The sequence below is a fragment of the Serinus canaria genome, chromosome 2, assembly GCF_022539315.1.
Source record: "Serinus canaria isolate serCan28SL12 chromosome 2, serCan2020, whole genome shotgun sequence".
NCBI lineage: Eukaryota > Metazoa > Chordata > Aves > Passeriformes > Fringillidae > Serinus > Serinus canaria.
This window is the reverse complement of record NC_066315.1, coordinates 101,775,279-101,793,416: the sequence shown is the minus strand read 5'-3', so window position 1 is coordinate 101,793,416 and position 18,138 is coordinate 101,775,279. Positions and strand designations below refer to the sequence as shown.

The 18,138-nt window shown below is 40.2% G+C and overlaps 1 protein-coding gene across 2 annotated transcripts in view; it reads left to right on the top strand.

The window, feature by feature from the left end:
* ARHGAP28 (Rho GTPase activating protein 28) overlaps positions 1-18,138 on the top strand; it is a 77,219-nt gene that overhangs the window by 11,395 nt on the left and 47,686 nt on the right. The window contains exon 1 of one of the 2 annotated variants that reach the window (XM_018908971.3): positions 14,751-14,887. The exons of the other annotated variant lie outside the window; for it this stretch is intronic. The gene's annotated coding sequence lies outside the window, so the exon portion shown is untranslated. Of the gene's footprint in view, positions 1-14,750; positions 14,888-18,138 lie in introns of those variants that run through there. 2 annotated transcript variants of the gene reach the window in all.

Genomic DNA, 18,138 nt, shown 5'->3' with positions numbered 1-18,138 from the left:
CCTATAAAATTAGTAATGCCCTGTAATGTGGTTATAGCAGAGCAAACTTACCATCTCCTGAAGATGACTTGAAAGCAATGAGTAGATCTCAGGGATAAACAATGAACACATCCTTACGTACAGTGAGAGGAGTGACCTGTTCTTACAGAAGGGAAGGAAACCTCTTAATCTTAGCTATCAGTTTCATATTTGATGAAAAGAGTTTGCTCACTTTGCAAGACTGCTGTTCTGCATTTTATGTTTGGGAGACATAAGGAAAATTCCTCTTTGCTTGAGCTGAAATTTCTGCCCTTTCTTGCACTTAAACCATGATATCTAAAGCCAGAGAGACTGCCCAGTGCTCTGTTCATGACACCTGGAAAATCCTGTTTAGAGTTAGGTGCTGTGGTGGGCTGATCAGATAAGACACTCTGGAGGAGAGTACATGTTTGTTTTAACTATTGAACTGTGAAGACTATAGATAGAGTTGAATCTTTGGATTACAAATGTAATTGACATGTCACCACACTGAAAGTCAGACCTAGAACTCCTCCTGGTGACAGTAGGCTTTGGGCTTGCCTCTGAAGATCTAGATGGCCTGTGTCTGCATTCTGTGACCTACTGTGTCTTCAATACATGTTGCAGTTCTTCTTTTTTGTCATTTATCCTATTCATTCCATTCTCTTATTTAGGAACTCCTAAATTCCGCATGAGGATGAATCAGTTATTGAATTTCTCTGTAATTCCATTTCTATTGCACCTACTTTGTGCATTTTTTGGACTTTGATGAAAAACAATGAACATAGCCAAAAACTACTGAGCTACACAGGAAAGATAATTGAGTGGGGCAATTCTGTAATGGTCACTCATGATGGAAAAACTTAGCAAGCTCAATGGGATATTTTTCCTTTTAGATTCATCCCAGTCACTTTTTTGGATTGCACTCAGAGAAATATACTTACAAATGGAAATATTATCACAAGTTAGCACTGGACACCAAAATCCAAACAAAACAATGAAGCAACACAGACTTTCCTTCCTATTCTGATTGCATCACTGGAACCACTGCCTAGTAAAGGGATTTTGTTTGAAAAAACTTCCTTCTGTGTTTTTTTACAGTGCTGTGTGTCTGCATTCCTGTTCATTTGTATGCGTGATTAGCTGAAATCAAATACAATGATGCAGATCTCCAAGCAGCTATAAAAACTGAAAGTGAGCAATACTAACAGAAAAAAATTTTCTACATTGCAATCTTCATGGGAATTGCTGTGCAGAAAGCAAAAGAGCTGATGCAAAATCATGTATGTGTTTTTCCTTCATCTTATTTTGTTGATTTGTAAGAGAAGTTTACTTTTTAGTGGACTTCAAATAGTCTTGTGAACAGGTAACAAAGGATGTACTGTTTGTGCCTCTGCCTCATGCACAGCCGTCCTCTGGCCAGCAGCTTGAAAGACATAGCTAGATTTTAAGAAATTCTGTAAGTATTATTTGTGATAATTTTTTCCTCTACCTGTGATATTCTGTGTGCTTTTGGAATTAGTTTTGACTTTTGCTGAGTTAGTCTTGTGGTTTTGGAATCAGTCCTGTAGATTTTAAGAATGGGGAAGGTGTTTTGGTTTGGCAGGTTTTGGCAGGTGATGTTGTATCTTCTAAAAATTTGATTCTGATTATAGACATGAATTGAAATGAATAGAAATATATAGATATATAATTTTAGGTGCCTAAGATAAGAAGATTGATGAAGATCTGTGTCATCCTATCTGTGTATTCAGGATGTATCACTTAGGTAAAGATAAAAGAAAATAATGCAGTACATATCTGAACCTTAAGCAAGAAAACTTCCAGCATTAATAGAATCTAAAGAAACTTAGAAGAAAACTCAAAAGTTAAGGGTAAAGTGGCAATTACCTAATAATAAGTACATAAGTAAAAAAGAAAACATACCTAAGATCTACTTGAATGGCTATTCCACAAGTGCCTCTTGCTTGGTAGTGGAGGGATTTTTTTGCATTTGCCTTGTTGTTGACAAAATCTTGGCTAGTCTTTCTTTGAAAATGGGTAATATTTGACAGCATGGTAAGGGATCTTTCTGAGTAGGTAAACTTTTCTATTACTAAGTAGTAAAGTGAAGGATAGACTAAAACCATGATGAAAGTAGATGAAAGATCATCAAAATTCTTTAGCTGAGGCTTGTTCTTGAATTCAGGGGTTTGTTTTGATGTGATGCTTTACTTAAATTACTGACTTAATCATGCACTTGTTGAAATTAAAGCTGTTGAAAAGTTCTGTGATTGGATTATGTGGAAAAGAATGTTTGTGACTAGAATATTGAATAGGGATTGTAGAAATTGTTGCTTAGAAGTCTGAACGAGTAACTGAAACACATGTTACTGGGCATTTTAACAAAGAAAGCATTTGAAAGTACACATTCATAGCAGATGTGATGGCAGAAGTTTTTTTGACTGATTCTGTACATTTCTTTGATGCAACCCTTGAAATGCCAACAGCCAGATGATTTACTACACTGTGAGTTTTGACTGCTATCCTATGCAATATGTAAATAGGAAAGTCCTGCTTCCCTGGAAATTATGATAAGACCGTAGCTTCTTGGTTAGCTGTGATTGATCTCATGCTACTATCCAATGCTTGCCTAACAAAAATGAAATTATTTTGTTTTTCATGAAAAAAGCAATCAGATAGTATCTTGAGTGGAAAGCCTTGACTTAGACACATGTACTGTCTGTACTATAGAAGCTTTCATGATTTACTGTATTGCTAAGTACTTTGAACATTTTTTGATGGATGGGCTGGTTTAATCCTTTTGACAAGATAAATAATGAGAGCAGCTCTGTGGCTCCTCTGAGTTGCTGTGGTTGTCTGATTTTCATTTGACACAAACTTTATCGTAAACTTACTCTGAGTAGCGCTCGCCCTGTTTCCTGCAAGGTTTGCTGGACTTGATTTGCACATTGTTAGTCATATTCTGTGTCATATAGAAATGTTCTGTACAAAATTGTTGGGTTGTACTTTTTTCACAGATGGAGACCTAGGGCAATTAATTTCATTGTCCAGTTGTTCATGAAGGGCAAATTCAGGTGACTTCTAAGCTTGACTGTGGGCTGTGCCAGGGCGTGCTCTGGGGTTCTCCTGACCATTTCCCCAGCTCATATCATTGCCTTAAAATGTTACAGGGAAGCCAGAAAACTTTCCCTATCAGTTCTCAGAACTGCAGGTCTACAGCAAATCTATGGACAGAAAGTGTAGGAGAACCAAAGAAAAACCTACCCATAGAATGGTGTTCCTCCTGCAGTTGTGACAACTGCATCTATGCGACCTCCTTCTGGAGGACAGCTCTAGAGGACTAGGCTGTTTACAAAAGCCAAATGGCTTAGTTTCAGTTTGTTCCCTGCTTGATCAAAAGTTATTGTCAAATCCCCACCAAACTTGTAGGTTCTGTCTAGTAGTCAGCTACCCCCAAACTACTTTCTTTCTTTCCTAGTCTGTTGGGACTCAGAATCACAACCAAGTTGTGATGACAAAACAAACTGCCACTTACACTGTGAGCTTTTATAACCATTTAGGGACTTGCTCGTAGCGCATGGCTAATAAAAAGTAACTTAATTAGGCTTTTACTTCTTTCATGACAGAATTACTCTGAATTATGTCACATTTGCCATGGACAAAACTTTCACATGGCAGTTAAAATAGCTCGGTTGCTAATTAGGAACTTTTCCGGCAGTAGCAATAACATTATTTGTCTTAACTCTTATAATTATATTCATCTGAAACTCCTTTCCCTGGAACACAAGAATATCGCAGCTACACCTAAGAAAAGATTTTTCTTGGATGATACATAGATGTAGAATAAAGAGGCAATACTCCTTCCTCCAGTCTCCACCACCAACTTTTGTGATAGGAAAATCTATGTTTCTCAAAAGTTCGAGGTCATGGTAGTCAGCTCTCAGCTTCTTACCTAACAGCATAGCAGCAGGAATTGTCACTGAAACTATTATCCAGTGAAGTTTAATTTATATTGGCCAATTCACTGGCATTATCATTCATCAGTTCAGGATCCACAGCAGAAATAATTTTGAGAATGAAAGCTCTGAGAACACATGTTAAGTTCATCTAAAATTTCTCTCCAAGGCCAGGAGAAGATTAATGCAGTCATGAAAGCAAAGGTCTGGCGCCTCCGTCAGCTCCTTTTCCAGTTGCCTGAATGCTGAAATGATCACAGAAATTTCCTCTTCAGTCTTAACTGCACAACCCACACACATGCACAGCTCCAACAAAGTGATGACTTGCAGCCTGTGCAAAAACACCCCTAACCTGCCTGGCAGCCAGCTGGCGTGCCCTAATCCGAGCTCTGAGGCTCGGACTTGAGCCCAGGCTGCTCTGTCTTGAGAGCCAGCAGTGCCAGCAGTGCAGAGAAGGAGGCACGTGTCCCACCTCGGCTGGAGCCCACGTCCTCCCTGCAGCAAAGTGGCTCCAGCTAGGACAGCTTCCAGGAGAGCAGTGCTCAGTTTCAAAAACATCCACGTAAAAACTGGCCTCTGCACAAATCACAAGTCTGAGGAAGTTCTGGAGATAGTTGTAACCATGCTGGAAAGGAAAAAGGGGAAAGCCATGAGCTTGTTTAAAAAAACAAAGCAGCAACTAGAATTTGATTTTTTTCCTGCTGCCTCCTGGCAGGTGACCTCTGTGGATGCATGAGTGCTGAACCCTGCCTGGCAGCATTCTCACTTCAGTTCAGTTTGAGCCCAGTTGATAAACAGGCAGAAAGCTGCCTTCCACTCTTCCTGCTTAGCCATCCTACCTGCCCCCATCCCCAGAAAACCGCAAGGCATTAAAATAACCTCTGATGCAGGCACTGATTCTCTCAAATACAGTAGCACGCTCAACACGTGTTTGGAGAGCTCATTAGAGGACAGTCAGCATTTTCTTTCCTTTAGCAGCTCCAGACTCCTGATGGTCCTTTTCCAAGCACTGCTGATTTAAAAAAAAACAAGCAGCCACTTTCCCAGCTCTTGCTTTAACTCCGTACTTGCGAAAAGGTGATAAGGGGCAATTTCAGTGCATTGCCCTCCTCTGCTAGTACACATGAATTGTTTTATAGGAAAGGCAGAGCAAAAAGGAGAAAAAGGAGAAAAGGGGAGAGAGAGATTAAAATGCAAAGTAAATAACTTATTAAAATGGCAAAGCTGACATAATGCCATCTGGTTTATGTCTGGTCCCTATGTGGAGCTTGATCCTGCCGGGTACTTAGTGCTCAGGCTGTTCCCTATGGCACTCTCCAGAGCACACTTAGTGTTTAAGTGCTTTGCTGGATCATGGCCAGTGTGCTGAGCACCTCAAAGGAATCAGACCTTGCTTAATTTTTCTTGTTTGTAAAAAAGCTCTTTCCAGCTCTGAGTCCTGGCACATTTAAGTGAGATTTTTCCTTCTCCACTCCACCCATACTCTTTATTCTAAATAGTCGGTTCCAAGCAGGATTAGACCACTGAATGCCCACAGTGGAAACTCCAGAATAGACAGCTGGCCTCTGAGGAAATTCTAGGGGACAATATTTTCACTTGAGTGAGGTCCTGCCTAGAGTTATTCAAAACTCCTTTTGCTCAGCCTATGAAAAACTTCAGCTCTGTAGAGCAGAAAGGAGAGTGTGTAATAAATTCTCGGGCATACTCAGCTTATACTCCAAAGGGGCAATAAGCTGTTAAATCAAATCAGAGAAGTCCCTACTAAACCAGAATTGGTGGTGTGTCTGACAGCACACACTACATTAGATATTTCAAGTCGATAACTCCAAACTGGCTGTCAAGATGATGTGCAACCTCCGTGAACTCGACTTTCATCTCTTTCCAATAATAGTGAATCTTCGTGGAGAGCTGCTGTAAATTACAATTACTAAGTAAATTTTCAAATCTTATAGCCAGATTTGTAACTAGTCTGAAGACCATGGTGAGAAAGGAATGATGAAGCAAGCAGAGACTTTTTGCTGTCATGGCAAATCTGCTCAAGGTTTTAGTTTCAGAGTCAGGCTGTGTAATTCCTCTATCCGCTGATCCTTAAGGCTTCAAAAATCCTCGAGGTGTACACACTCACTGTGGTATTGCCTGTGGTATTGCCTGTGGTGTTGCCTGTGCTCTGCATGCATCCACGTGTGTGTGTATTTGTGTGTTTGTCATCTGCAGTGCATCAGCTGTGCTGCTGAAGTGCAGACACCCAGCATTTTAGTCATGTGGAGAAACACATTCTCTGGGAACACCACTTCTGCTCACCTGCCCCCTGTTCACTCACCACTTCCACTACAACTAAGTTTTACTGGCATTGCAAACATCCACCTTTCTTCAAATGCTGATATAGTGTCTAAACAGCCAGCCAGAAAGAGAAACAAAAGTAAAGGAAATATCTGCCTCTTTTCCTCAGTTATAAGATTAGCCCAGGTCCTGAAAAAGACAAAAGTATAGTCCTGGATCATTGATTGGATTGAGTCCACATATGTCCATACCCTCTGAAACTAGAAATCATTCTTCACTGGACAAGAAGAGCTCTGTGCCTCATAGGGCCCAAGACAGCAGCTTTAAATTAAATTTGCAATTTTAAAATGTAATTGGCTATGGGAAAATCTCTGTCTTTTTGTTTTTATTGCTATGCTTTTCTTATACCCCTAACTTTCCGAGTGTATTAGTGAGAAAGAAGCAATTCCATGACTGAAATGTAGCCATCTTAGGGTTATAAAATGATGTTTCCTGCCTGAACTGCAGTCAGAGCATGGCTAGGGATCACAGCACTCTGCATGGGCACAGGTGGGCTGCAGGCTGCTGGTGGTAAAGGGTAATTTTCAGGGTAGCTGGTACAAAGGACAGCAAGCAAGAGGCTTTTGTGTCTGACTCACACCTCCAGTGAAGAATAGCAATAGTAGTAGTAATAATAATAATAATAATAATAATAATAATAATAATAATAATAATAATAATAATAATAGTAATAACTTTCACAGCACACAGAAACAAACACAGGTGGCATAAGCACCGGTGGCATAAGCAGCAGACGGAAATTTCATGATCACTGTAAACAGAGCTGGGTGTATGCTGGAATTTGTCAAGAATACTGGACACAGCCCTGTAGCATTATTAAGAAATGGATTCTCAGGGGAATTCTTGGTATGTCTTTTGCACCCAAACCCCCAGCCAGATGTTGGTGGGGCAGAGACTAAGGGGCATCTTCATCAGTTAGTGCTTGTGTGTATGCTGTGTGGGTGACATTGTCAGATTTCACTGCCTCCCCTTTACAACACATGCTTTCCCATCAGCTGTAACCCACCACTAAGTTACCAACTCATGTCCTGTAAGACATAAATTGCCTTCTCAGCTCTCATGAGGCCTCGTGAAACATTTGTCCATTAGAACATCTCAAGGGCACTGCATGCAATTGCATCATCTGGCAAAGGAGACTGTTACTGTAGTTTTGGCAGTGTTATCACAAAAGCCTGTTTGAAACATCATCTTTTATCAAATATCTTGAATTTTTTTGTCTCTCTGATCCAGAGCTTTCTATTAGTTTTAATCAACAATTTTCTTCTGCCTTGCCAGTGCTAGAAAAGCACTGCCAGTGAAACCATTGGAGCTGGGATCAGTACCAGCTGTTAAAGGCACAACAGGATGCTGGAGAGCTTTGCTGCAGCAGTGTTGCAAGAGGAAATAACAGTCAGATAACCATCATGCAGGACTCCATGAGACCTGTGACATTGTCATGTGGCTGGTGTCCTCCCCAGGCTTCCCACCTGGTTTGTACAAGTGTGAGAGGGACTGGGAAACAAAAGCTGTGAAGGGCAGGTTCAGGCTGGCCCCGAAGTGCTCTTCTATCTCTGTTCATGAAAACCATGGGTCCAGGTACATTTTGTTTGCAAGACAGTGCTGTTGAAGCCAGAGATTTCTCAATGCTGAGGAAAGCCTTGATCTTGAAAGCATGCAGGAACCCCTTTCAGGCTTTTGAAGGCATTTACAATGACAAGGAACGTGCCCATTTCCCAGTGTCTTTGCTAGCCTGACTCTCCAGTACCTTCAGCCGTTAAGATCTGTACAATTAAAGGAGAAGCAACACTTTCAGCAGTGCTAGTGATGGTCTTAGTTCCTTACGTGGCACTGACATGGGTTTGGCTGCTCTGGGTGTGCCAAATGCTGATTGTGATGGGCTCTGGTTCTCTGGATTGAAGCCAGGAAAACAGATCTATGGTGTCAGCTACAGTTCATGCCCTATGGCAATGGTAGATAGTACTGTATCTCCTTTTTTTTTTCTCTCATGCTAATATCTTCACGTGTCATGTATTTTTGGTTTTTTATGGTGAAATGTCTGTGATAGAATGGGTAACATTGATTCTTTCTTTTAAACTTGGTAATTGAAGTTTTTTTTGTCCTATCTTCTCTTTCACTGTATTGTACAAGACAGGCATCCCAAATTCTGCCTGACTGCCAGGCCCTGTTCTGCTTTCATGTCAAATAATTAGCAAAACCTTAGACAAACCTAATATTTATACATTGTAATTAGATATGTCTTGGACTTATGTATGTTTCTGTTTAAAGGAATGGACCTTGGGAATGGGCAATTCGTGATGGATTGAGCATATTCAAAGTCATAATTGTATACAGAAAGTAAAAACTTCTTTTTACCTTTGTCTGTTTGAGTCCAACAGAATTCTCAGATGTGATGCCTATGTATTTAGGGATTTTTAAAGGTCATTTTATTGGAACACATTTCATGATTTACAGGCCTGCTCAAGTAGTACTGCTGATTAAATTAACATTACCTAATAAGTGAAACTAGTAAGGTATTTTGTCCAAATGAAATCTGCACATTTAAGGAGAAACAAATTGGTCATCAGAAACTCACCCCACTTCTTAAAATAAAAGTTACTGGCCATATATGAATCTGGCAGTTAATTTTGAAGTTACATTCCAAAGAGCAGATACTGTTGAAGAACATCTGTTAATATAAAAATATCTCGATATGTTACAGTGGTTTAGCTGTACTTAGTTCAGAAGTAGTTGGTTAACATCTAAGGGAGGAAGGAGAATAAATGTCTTACATTTGGCAATCAGTAAGCCAGGGCTTTTACCCATTGCTTGGCTTTGTTTGGGTTTAAACAATGTTCCTCTGTTTTTGCTCAAGCTGCAGTAATCCTTTAGCCCTTGATGTCATGCATCCTGGGTTTTCTATACTCTTTATAATAATCTTTGAACACTCAGCCCACATCATATGTTATGAATATTCTTGTTTTGGAGTAGAGAGGCAGGCAATCATTTTAGACAGCAGGAACCCTACCCCTTAGATTTCCCTGTGCGTCAAAGACATGGAGAAACATCAATCAGAAGTAAAAGAAAAACAAGTTTGAAAGATGGTTTGGGATGAGGAAAAGCAAAATGGGAAAGGACCTGCAGAAAAGATTGCTTTTAAGGGTCAGAATTTCACTTCTTTTGAGGAGTAATCCAAACTATACCTAGAAAAGCCTCTTTGAGGCAAGACTTGTTTCAGGCTGTAAGCATGGTTGGACTCATGGTGAAGGGTTGGTACACGGTTGGGTGTTGGAACTAAATGATCCTAAAAGTCTCTTCCAAGACAAAGTATTTTAACATTCTATGGTTCTGTGTGGGGTCCGGCTGTTTGTCTCTGTCCCCACACACGCTTAGGATGGTTCTGTCAGGCTGTGTCTCAAAAGATGAGTCTGGACTCCAGGGTTTTTCGGTCTTCAGAATTGTTTATTATATCTTATCTATAAAGTCCCTTCTCTGCCCAACCAGGATCTGACCAGCACGGCAGCCAAAGGCACTCTGGCCACCCCTAAGGCGGGCACATCTTTTATAACAAAAACTACGTATATCATATTTACTTTTTATCCCCAATACCTATCACCCTCGTCACCGGATACACTCTCATCCCAGACGAATCCCCAAGTGCCAACACCACAGCAGAAGATGGATGACAAGAAGAAGAAGGAAGAGTCTTGTGACCTGCCTTGTTTCCTCCATCTTGTCTCCATAACCCCCCTGTACAAAAACCCCAAAATCTGTAATTTACCCTATAACTACGTTTTTCCCTTCACCATTCACACCCGGGTAATTCCCACAGGTTCCATCTCCTCATACATCGGTGGCACATCCCTAGATGGATCAAAATCAAGCCACCAAGTGCTTTTGGCAACATTCCAAGACCCCCGAGCCCCCCAAGGGTTCTCTCGGTAGCTCTGGACATCAGGAGTGATGTGATGGGTTCCCACAGTTCTATGACTCTATTGCCAGGCTCTTGCAAGAAATTGGTTCTGAAAAATATAGAAAATGGTAATTTTATAGACAATCATCTCAGGTCATTCTTTCCTGATGAAATGGACTCAGCAATATCATCAATGGTGTAGTTTATAACGATGTATCAGCAACATCAGCAAAACAAGCACTTATTTTCTTCTTCTTCTTCTTGTCATGTGACTTGGGGTATTTGTTATTCATATCCTCCTCAGTCAGTAACTCTTCTTCCAGACTACAATATTTTTAATTTTGGCCTTCCTGGTTTAGCTTTTAAAGAAATATGGCTCTAAGGGACACTAAGTGGCTTCCTTAGGGGACTGTTCTGTAAATCTTTGGAATTAGGATAAATAAAACTTGTCTATGGCACTGTTTAATGCAAGAAGCAATACAGGCTTTTCTTGGAGGACCTAAAAGGAGAATATTTTCAGAAGCCACCTTTGACAATTTGACTGAACACTAAGGGAGGAAATAGTGTTTGTCCAAAGATCAGAGAGCCACCTGAGGAAAACTGTGTTTGTGAATTGAGCACAAAGCCCAGCTCCCCCCTCACTCAGCTCCAGACACTGTTTCCAGTGTATATACGGCCCTGACTCACGGCTATCGCAGAGGGCCCTGCAAAACAAGCTCAGTCCCTTCCTGCTAATTTGCTAGTGGAGGAGTTTTTTCCGCCAGGCAAGTTCATTTGTCAAGGTGACCTTCCCAGCCTGTGCGAGCGCTCCTGCAGATAAAGAACGCCGCCTCAGCGCGTTTGTGGAACCCGGCTCCTTGGTGGCCCGCGGGCCTCCTGCAAGGAGGCACAGGGGCATTGCCAAACCAAACCCTTCCTCCTGGCACTCCAAGGGTTTCTCTGCTCCACGGTTTTTGTCAATAAAGGCTGTACAGTTTGCAATCCCTTTATCGTGCTCTGTAAACCCTCTCCTCTTGTCTGACTGCTTCCATAGTCGAAATGGTTAAGTATTCTCTTTTGAAAAATCACTCTTCTGTAAATAAAGGGTCTCCTAGGCTGAGGTAAGACTACACTTAAATCTTAATCAATCATGAGTGTAGGTAGGACATTTCACAGATCCTCTGCTAAGGCCCAGACAGAAGAAGCAGATCTTCAGAGATCTCACAAGAGAAGGTTTAACCTTCTACAGCATCTGAGAAGTTGAGGGCAAGTCTGGACTGGTTGGCCATGAAATACTGTTCTCTTTCTATCTATATAGTTGCTTTCAAATCCACCTCTTATTAAATTTTAGCATATTGCCATTTTTATACCACAAAAAAGAAGCCAGATTTGGAGCATGTGTGCTTAATGTATCCCAGTGTTAATGCAGAATCTAGCTTGGAGAAGAGCCTCTGGTTTTTACTCACTACAGCTGGAACAGATTAGTATATAGAGACTATGGAAAGAGCAGTCATGTTTCAGAAGAAACCACCACACAGTTATAATCATGCCAGTTGAATTTCTGTGGAATAATTAATCCAATGATAATTATTCCAGTTCCTTCCTTGTAGTTTTATTTTCATGCCTGCCATATGACATCAGTTAGACAAGTCCTCAAAGCTATTCCCTAGCAGCCATGACCTGCTAAAATAGGAGACTGTATTCAGAAGTGGAACCAAAATAAAATGAACATTTCTTTTTCAAGGAAAAAAAAATTTGGGTTGATCAGAATAATCTACAAGATCATGTTTCGAGCCAAGGAAAAGAATTGGCAAAAATCAGAAAAAGCTGAAACATTTCATTGCAACATCTAAAATAACTGCTTTCTTTCTAATTTATGTGAATTTAACTTTCAACAGAAAAGTAAAACAAATCTCTGAGATCAAACTGTTTATTGTTCTTCTGAAGTTCTACAGGAAAAGAAAACAGCTTTGTTTCAGAATAACTTTAAATGAAGACTTTGTTCAATTACTTGTTTGGCCAAAGCCCTGAAAAAAATCAGTTATTTACACAGCTAATTGTTTATGACTGGTATAACATTTAAATTTAGAAAAAGAATAGCATGAAACCATGTGTCAGTATTTATCAGATGTATGTAATTCAGTATATCTGCTGAAATATTCCATCATTTTGTCCCATATAAGGAATTGGTTCAAAATTACTTTTCTACAAACCATTAGGCAGAAAACTCAAATATGAATAAAAATGCAAGGGCAAGCAGATCCTCAGAGGGACACCTGTGCATATGTGTTCACCACTTTTTATTTTTCATAGGACAGATGTGATTAGGGCTTACCACTATGTTGGTCCCGAAAGAGTGAGGCCAAAAAATTATGTTTATGCATATTTACACACTTATATGGCAAGGTTCTTTAAACATAAAGGTTAAAATTTAGCTAAAGAAGATACTGTATTTTTGGAGGTAAAATATGTTAAGTAGGGCGCTGTAGCTAGAGGGTCACACTTCTCTTGATTTTTAATGTACCTAATGCCCAGTGAGCAGTTTTTCCAGCATTTATTAGCTCTCTTATGAGTCCCTCACTGTTTCTCCCTTTATGGACAGCAAGAGAGACCTCTCAGCAAAGGGTGAGCTGCACTGCTCTTTGGAGGTGACTTCCTGCTGGCTGTGGCAAGCAGCATCCTAACTCACACATCCTGCTTCAACACATGACATGAAACGAGAGGACGCAGGATTTCTTGGAGTCTGGGGAGTGTTTAATTGCCAGAGGAAAGATACACTCATTGTAAATTGCTGTTCCAAGCTGACCTCCATTTCCTCATCTCCCTTCCCAGAAACATTCTTCTCTACCCCACAGGCAGCTAGCTACAAGGAACAGGGGTTGAAAATTTCATATTTGCAAAATGGAACCAAACATCACCTTAGTTTCTAGAAAAACCTAAGTCAGTGTTACTGATGATTGTATAAATTTCATCAGAGAGGAACCTTGGGAAAAGGCAATCCTAAATCTGTATTTATATATCACAAGGAAAGCAGTAGTGGGGACAGTATATCACTTCACTGAGAAGAGGGAGACAACATCCTTAAAGGAAGCAGAGAGGGCAGTCTCATGACTATTCAGCCTCCAGGTTGCCTTTGAATGCCTGTAGAAGGTAACACTGTAGAGGTATTTGGTTGGGATGATATGAACTAGCAGCATTTTATAATTCCAGCAAAACAGTAGGAGCTTCCAAGCAGTTTCTGGTCACCACCACCATCAGCTGGATTTGTAGCATGAACAGCCCCACAGTCCACTACTAAATTCCTGAGCCATGTTCCCTCTTCCTTGCAGTTTGTCCATTAAAGCATGACCTAGTAGTCCCTAAACAGACCTACAGACAATGGTAAATTACTAGAAGTTTTCAAAATTTTCAAGGATTTATGCAATCATAAAATCTTCCCAGAAGAAAGAAAAGTGACATTAAGTTTAAAACACAGAGCAAATTTAACTTCAAGATGAACTGTAAAACCAAATGACTTCTGGTTTTGTTCTTTTCTGCCCCTTAGGAAATCTGTGTCTGATTCAGGAAGTCCTTTCCCTTCTCTCTCCTTTGTTTGTCTTTTTTTTTTTTCTTTCTCTGATTAAATAACAGGATTTCTTTTCCCTTTATTCTGCTGTAGGGTTTTAGCCATGTCTTTGGAGGAAGTGTAGGATATCAAAAAGCTTATAACCAGAAAGTTAGCTTTTCCTCTTGTGTGTCAGGCTGGAGGGATGATGACAGGAATGCCGTAAATTTGACAGACCCGTTTAAGCATTTCAGTGCATAAACAAAGGTTTGGTGGAGGGAGTAAAGTTTGACCAGCTCATATATTTTTCATGCTCAAGAGGCATTTCTTAGGGCTCCTTTGACAGCTGCCTGTGGCAGGGAGCATTTTGCACAGTGTGTTTCCTCATCCCCCAGCTGCAGCTCAAAACCATCCCCTGAATCTCACGACTTTACTGATCTTGTGGCCACAACCCAGTTCTGGGCCACTATTCCTATAAACCTGGTGAGTGCTTTTTTCAGTGCTCATCTGGGCCCCCCACTGATCATCCCACTGTAAGGGAAGGAAGAAAGGCTTCCCCATTAATATTTCATTTCTTAACAGCTGTACTCTGGCTTCCTTCTCCTTCCTCTCTGGCTTTGCACACTAGGCTTCTCCTCTGGGTGGAGCAGCCATCTCCATGCAGAAAGAGCTCCTCATTAATTTGCATCTGGCCATTTAGGAGCTCCTGCATTATGCAAATGACAGTGCCTCATACCCCTTTAGAAGAAAACACATAGGCTGGCTCTTTTTCTGAGCCACCCCACAGGGACTTTCCTGAATTACAGAGCAGCTTAGTGCTGATTACTTTTTTATTTCTCCTCTAAGGAAACGGATAAAAGGTTTAAGTTCTGACACAAACAGGAAAACATACTAAGAGGATTTATCCCGAAGGCATCTGCTCTTTAAATAGTGATGGAGCAGTGTCAGTCCATTTCCCAGAAGGGCCAGAAGCTCCACCACTCTTTGTTCCCGCAGCCCTTGTGTGACTAGAGGCAGAATATCCTGTCACAGGCTTTCAGATAACTCCCAGAATATGCAGCTTGGTGGTTATAGGCTGAGGAGGGATTCACTGCCACTAGGAGCATGAAGAAGTTGGGTTTAAGAAAGACTCTGCTCTGCTCCTTTAAGGATAACACCAAGGCTCTGTTCTCCTCTGAGGTAAGACTTTGCAGAATTTACTAAATCAGTAATCTCTCAGCCTTTCAGACCATGTTCCCTCCCTCTTGCTTTCTTAAACAAGGAGCGACAGGAGGGAGAGTGAGCTGTCAGAATTATCACTAGTGGAATTTTCCAGCTTTACCAGGCAGGAAAAGGGGGGACAAAAAAAAAAAAGTTCCACTGTAGAAAAACAACTGGGCACAGTGCAAGTGTAAGCAACTTCAGAAGGAGCATATGCATGGTTTGATTGACTCAAACTGTATGAAAATATGGCTCAAAAATCTATTGATATAAACCATTTCAAGGTTTTATTAATAAGGTGTTCATCTAGGAAGTTATACTCTGTTATAATATTTTATTTTTCTCTGTAATAAAACATGTTCCCCTGGAATAATATTCCAGAGAAGAACCTTCACCTCAAATTGGATTGTTCACAATTTTCCCTCATTTGATTTGAGGTCAGAATTTGCCTTTTTCAACTTCTGCCTTCTGATGTCATATAGTTGTTTATGGCAATTACGTGGATTTCAGCTCAGTGTCATGGCCAGACTCTAACTTAGCTTTGTGCAAACCTAGGTATAAGGAAAGAAGAAACTTGTGACTTATTCCATGGGAGGAAAGCCAGGTCTGACAATTTAAGTGATGCATTCAAGGAGATTACATGGGTAAATGAGCTAAAAGGCTTCTACATTCACAATTACATTATCCTAATCCTCATTTTTCACATTGTGCTCAAATTTGACTTGGTCCTGTATGCTTGGCAGACAAGGATTTGCAGATATTGCAGTCTCTTTCTAATGGCTACTTTCAGTTTGAAAGTACTTCTATCTGATAACCAGGTAAAAATACAGCGTGGCAGGAGACTGGTGAGGAAGAACAGCTAAAACTGTTTACCTAGTAATGAAAACAGGAGAAATTCAAGAGACTTGGAAACTAGGACTTGTCCACATAGTTTTAAGGAAACTGGAATCTTGTTTATGTAGTCTAAATAAATGGAAACAATAGACCATCCATCCAACACTCAAAACCAGGCTCTCTCCTCTGTTCCACAAGGATTCCAGGGGATTTCTCGCCTACTGGCTGGCTGGCATGACACTCACAGCTCTGCACCTCCAGAGTAAACATCAGCAGTGCATGAAGAGTTTCTTTTAGCTGTTCTTGCTCTGGGAGAGTTTTCTCACATACTGAACTGGCCAGCACAACCTTTATGGTTCCAAAGTCCCCCTGGAGCAAAACAAAATGAGCTGGGGTCGTGACCATCAGCAGAAATAATACTCCTTGCCTTGGGGAAAATTTTTCAAGGATTTCTTACCCTGTTATTTCCTCCATAGGGGGAGCCTGAGGCCTATGCTGGGGGTCAAAGGGAAGTCTGAAATTGCATCAGATACCGTAGAGTAGCACAAAATGATGACCATGGTCAAGATGATGAGTACATAATTGATTTTAATTGACTTTGATCAGGATGAAAGAGCAAGTATTTTCTTGTTCCCTTGTCAAATATGAAGTCTCACTGAAAAGAAATCCAGGCAGCTAATATCCCTGGAGATTTGACTTCTGCTCCTTAGATTCTTGATTGATTTGTTTGGAAAAGTTAGTCTAATCTGTGGGATTCTTGAGAAATTTCTACTGGAGAATTATACTCCTAGCACCAGTAGATTTTCCAAGTCCCAGCAGTGTTCTGTCATCATGGGAGATAGAGTTTACTGGCATAAGTGATTATCCAAACTCCTTTTTCTGATTTTGTGACCCATTTCACATACCAGTTGAAGAAATCTGAAGGATCACCCATCACTGAGTTTATGTTTGCTCCCAGTGATCATGTATATACCATGAAAAGGCAGTTCACTCTTAGATGTTAGGGCTTTTTAAGGCGGGGCTTTACAGGAAAATTGCAAAGTGATTCCTAATTCAAAAAGTCTCTGTGATGCACCAAAATGTAGATGTTTCTAGACCGCTAAATATTCTCCACTGTTGAGATTTTAAGATGATGATCAAATTCTGATGAAAATTAACCTAGCAACTCTAAGCAGTATTGTATTTTTCTTCAAGTCTTTTAATGAATTCTTACTAGAAAGTCTCTTTAAATACTTTTGGAAAAGAAAAATATAAAATTATTTTGGAAAACCTTAGGTGGTGAGCAGCGTGTAAGTTATCATAATGATACAGCAGTCTCCTAATTTGACAGCTCTTTCTCCCACCCAAATGATTCCAACTTCTTTGAAGAAGAATTTTTCTTATTTTGATTTATGCTTTCATTAAGCAACTGATTAATGTTGATCCTCTGCTTTATGTTGTATAAAACGTTCCATTTTATGTGTTATCTACAATGGATTTTTCACAATGGCTTTTAGGAGATTGCTAAAATGTTCCCTCCCTTTGTTGCTATCTTTGTTTTATATTCATACATTTATTTATATGTGAGTACAAATCCATGTAAATGTATAGTAATCTTCCCCTTAGGATACTTTGAATGTATGTCATAAGGAAAGGAGATTAACAGTAGAATACAATACAAACAGGCTGACTTTATGGCAGTCTTGCAGAAAATCCTGCCAAGCAAAAGAATAAATAACAGCTGTGTTAATCAAAGACAAATTTAAAAGATAAGACTTGAATTAAATGGTCAAAGTTCCAGAAAACTAGGCAAGATTAATGCCCACAGAAAAAAGAACTCCATGGACAAAGAGCATAATAATATACAGTTAAGTTGAAGGCAAATTTTCAGAAGTTCTCCTGTGACTTAGAGGCCTAAGTCAAAACTGACTTTGAGAGCAGGAGCATTTACTTTCCTGTAAGTCCATAGGGTTTGTGCTCTGGAATCCTCCAGTCTTTCCTGAAAATAGGAGTTGGGTGATGGCCTGCCTTATTCCCTTTTTGGAAGCAAAATCTGTAGTCACCTGAAAGTCCAAACATGTTCTGGTCCAAGCACAGGCTGAATATCAGCCCGGGCTACCAACTCAAACCAAAGAACTAGAGGTACGAGCATGACTATTCCCTGTTTTACTGGAAAGCCATATGTCATCTGGTTTGGATTAAACTCACAAAGATGTGTTAGCCTGTTCAAGATCCTGTGGAAGCATTTTGAATCAATTGTAACTGACGTAAATAAAGCCCTGGACTGGAAATCATCCAGAGAGAGAGAGAGCTGCAGCAGTTCAGCCAAGATGCATTATATCAAAAGCATGGATAAGTAATTTGGTGTCCTTATGGGAAGGATAGCATTACAGTTTCACAACATTCATAAAGTGCCT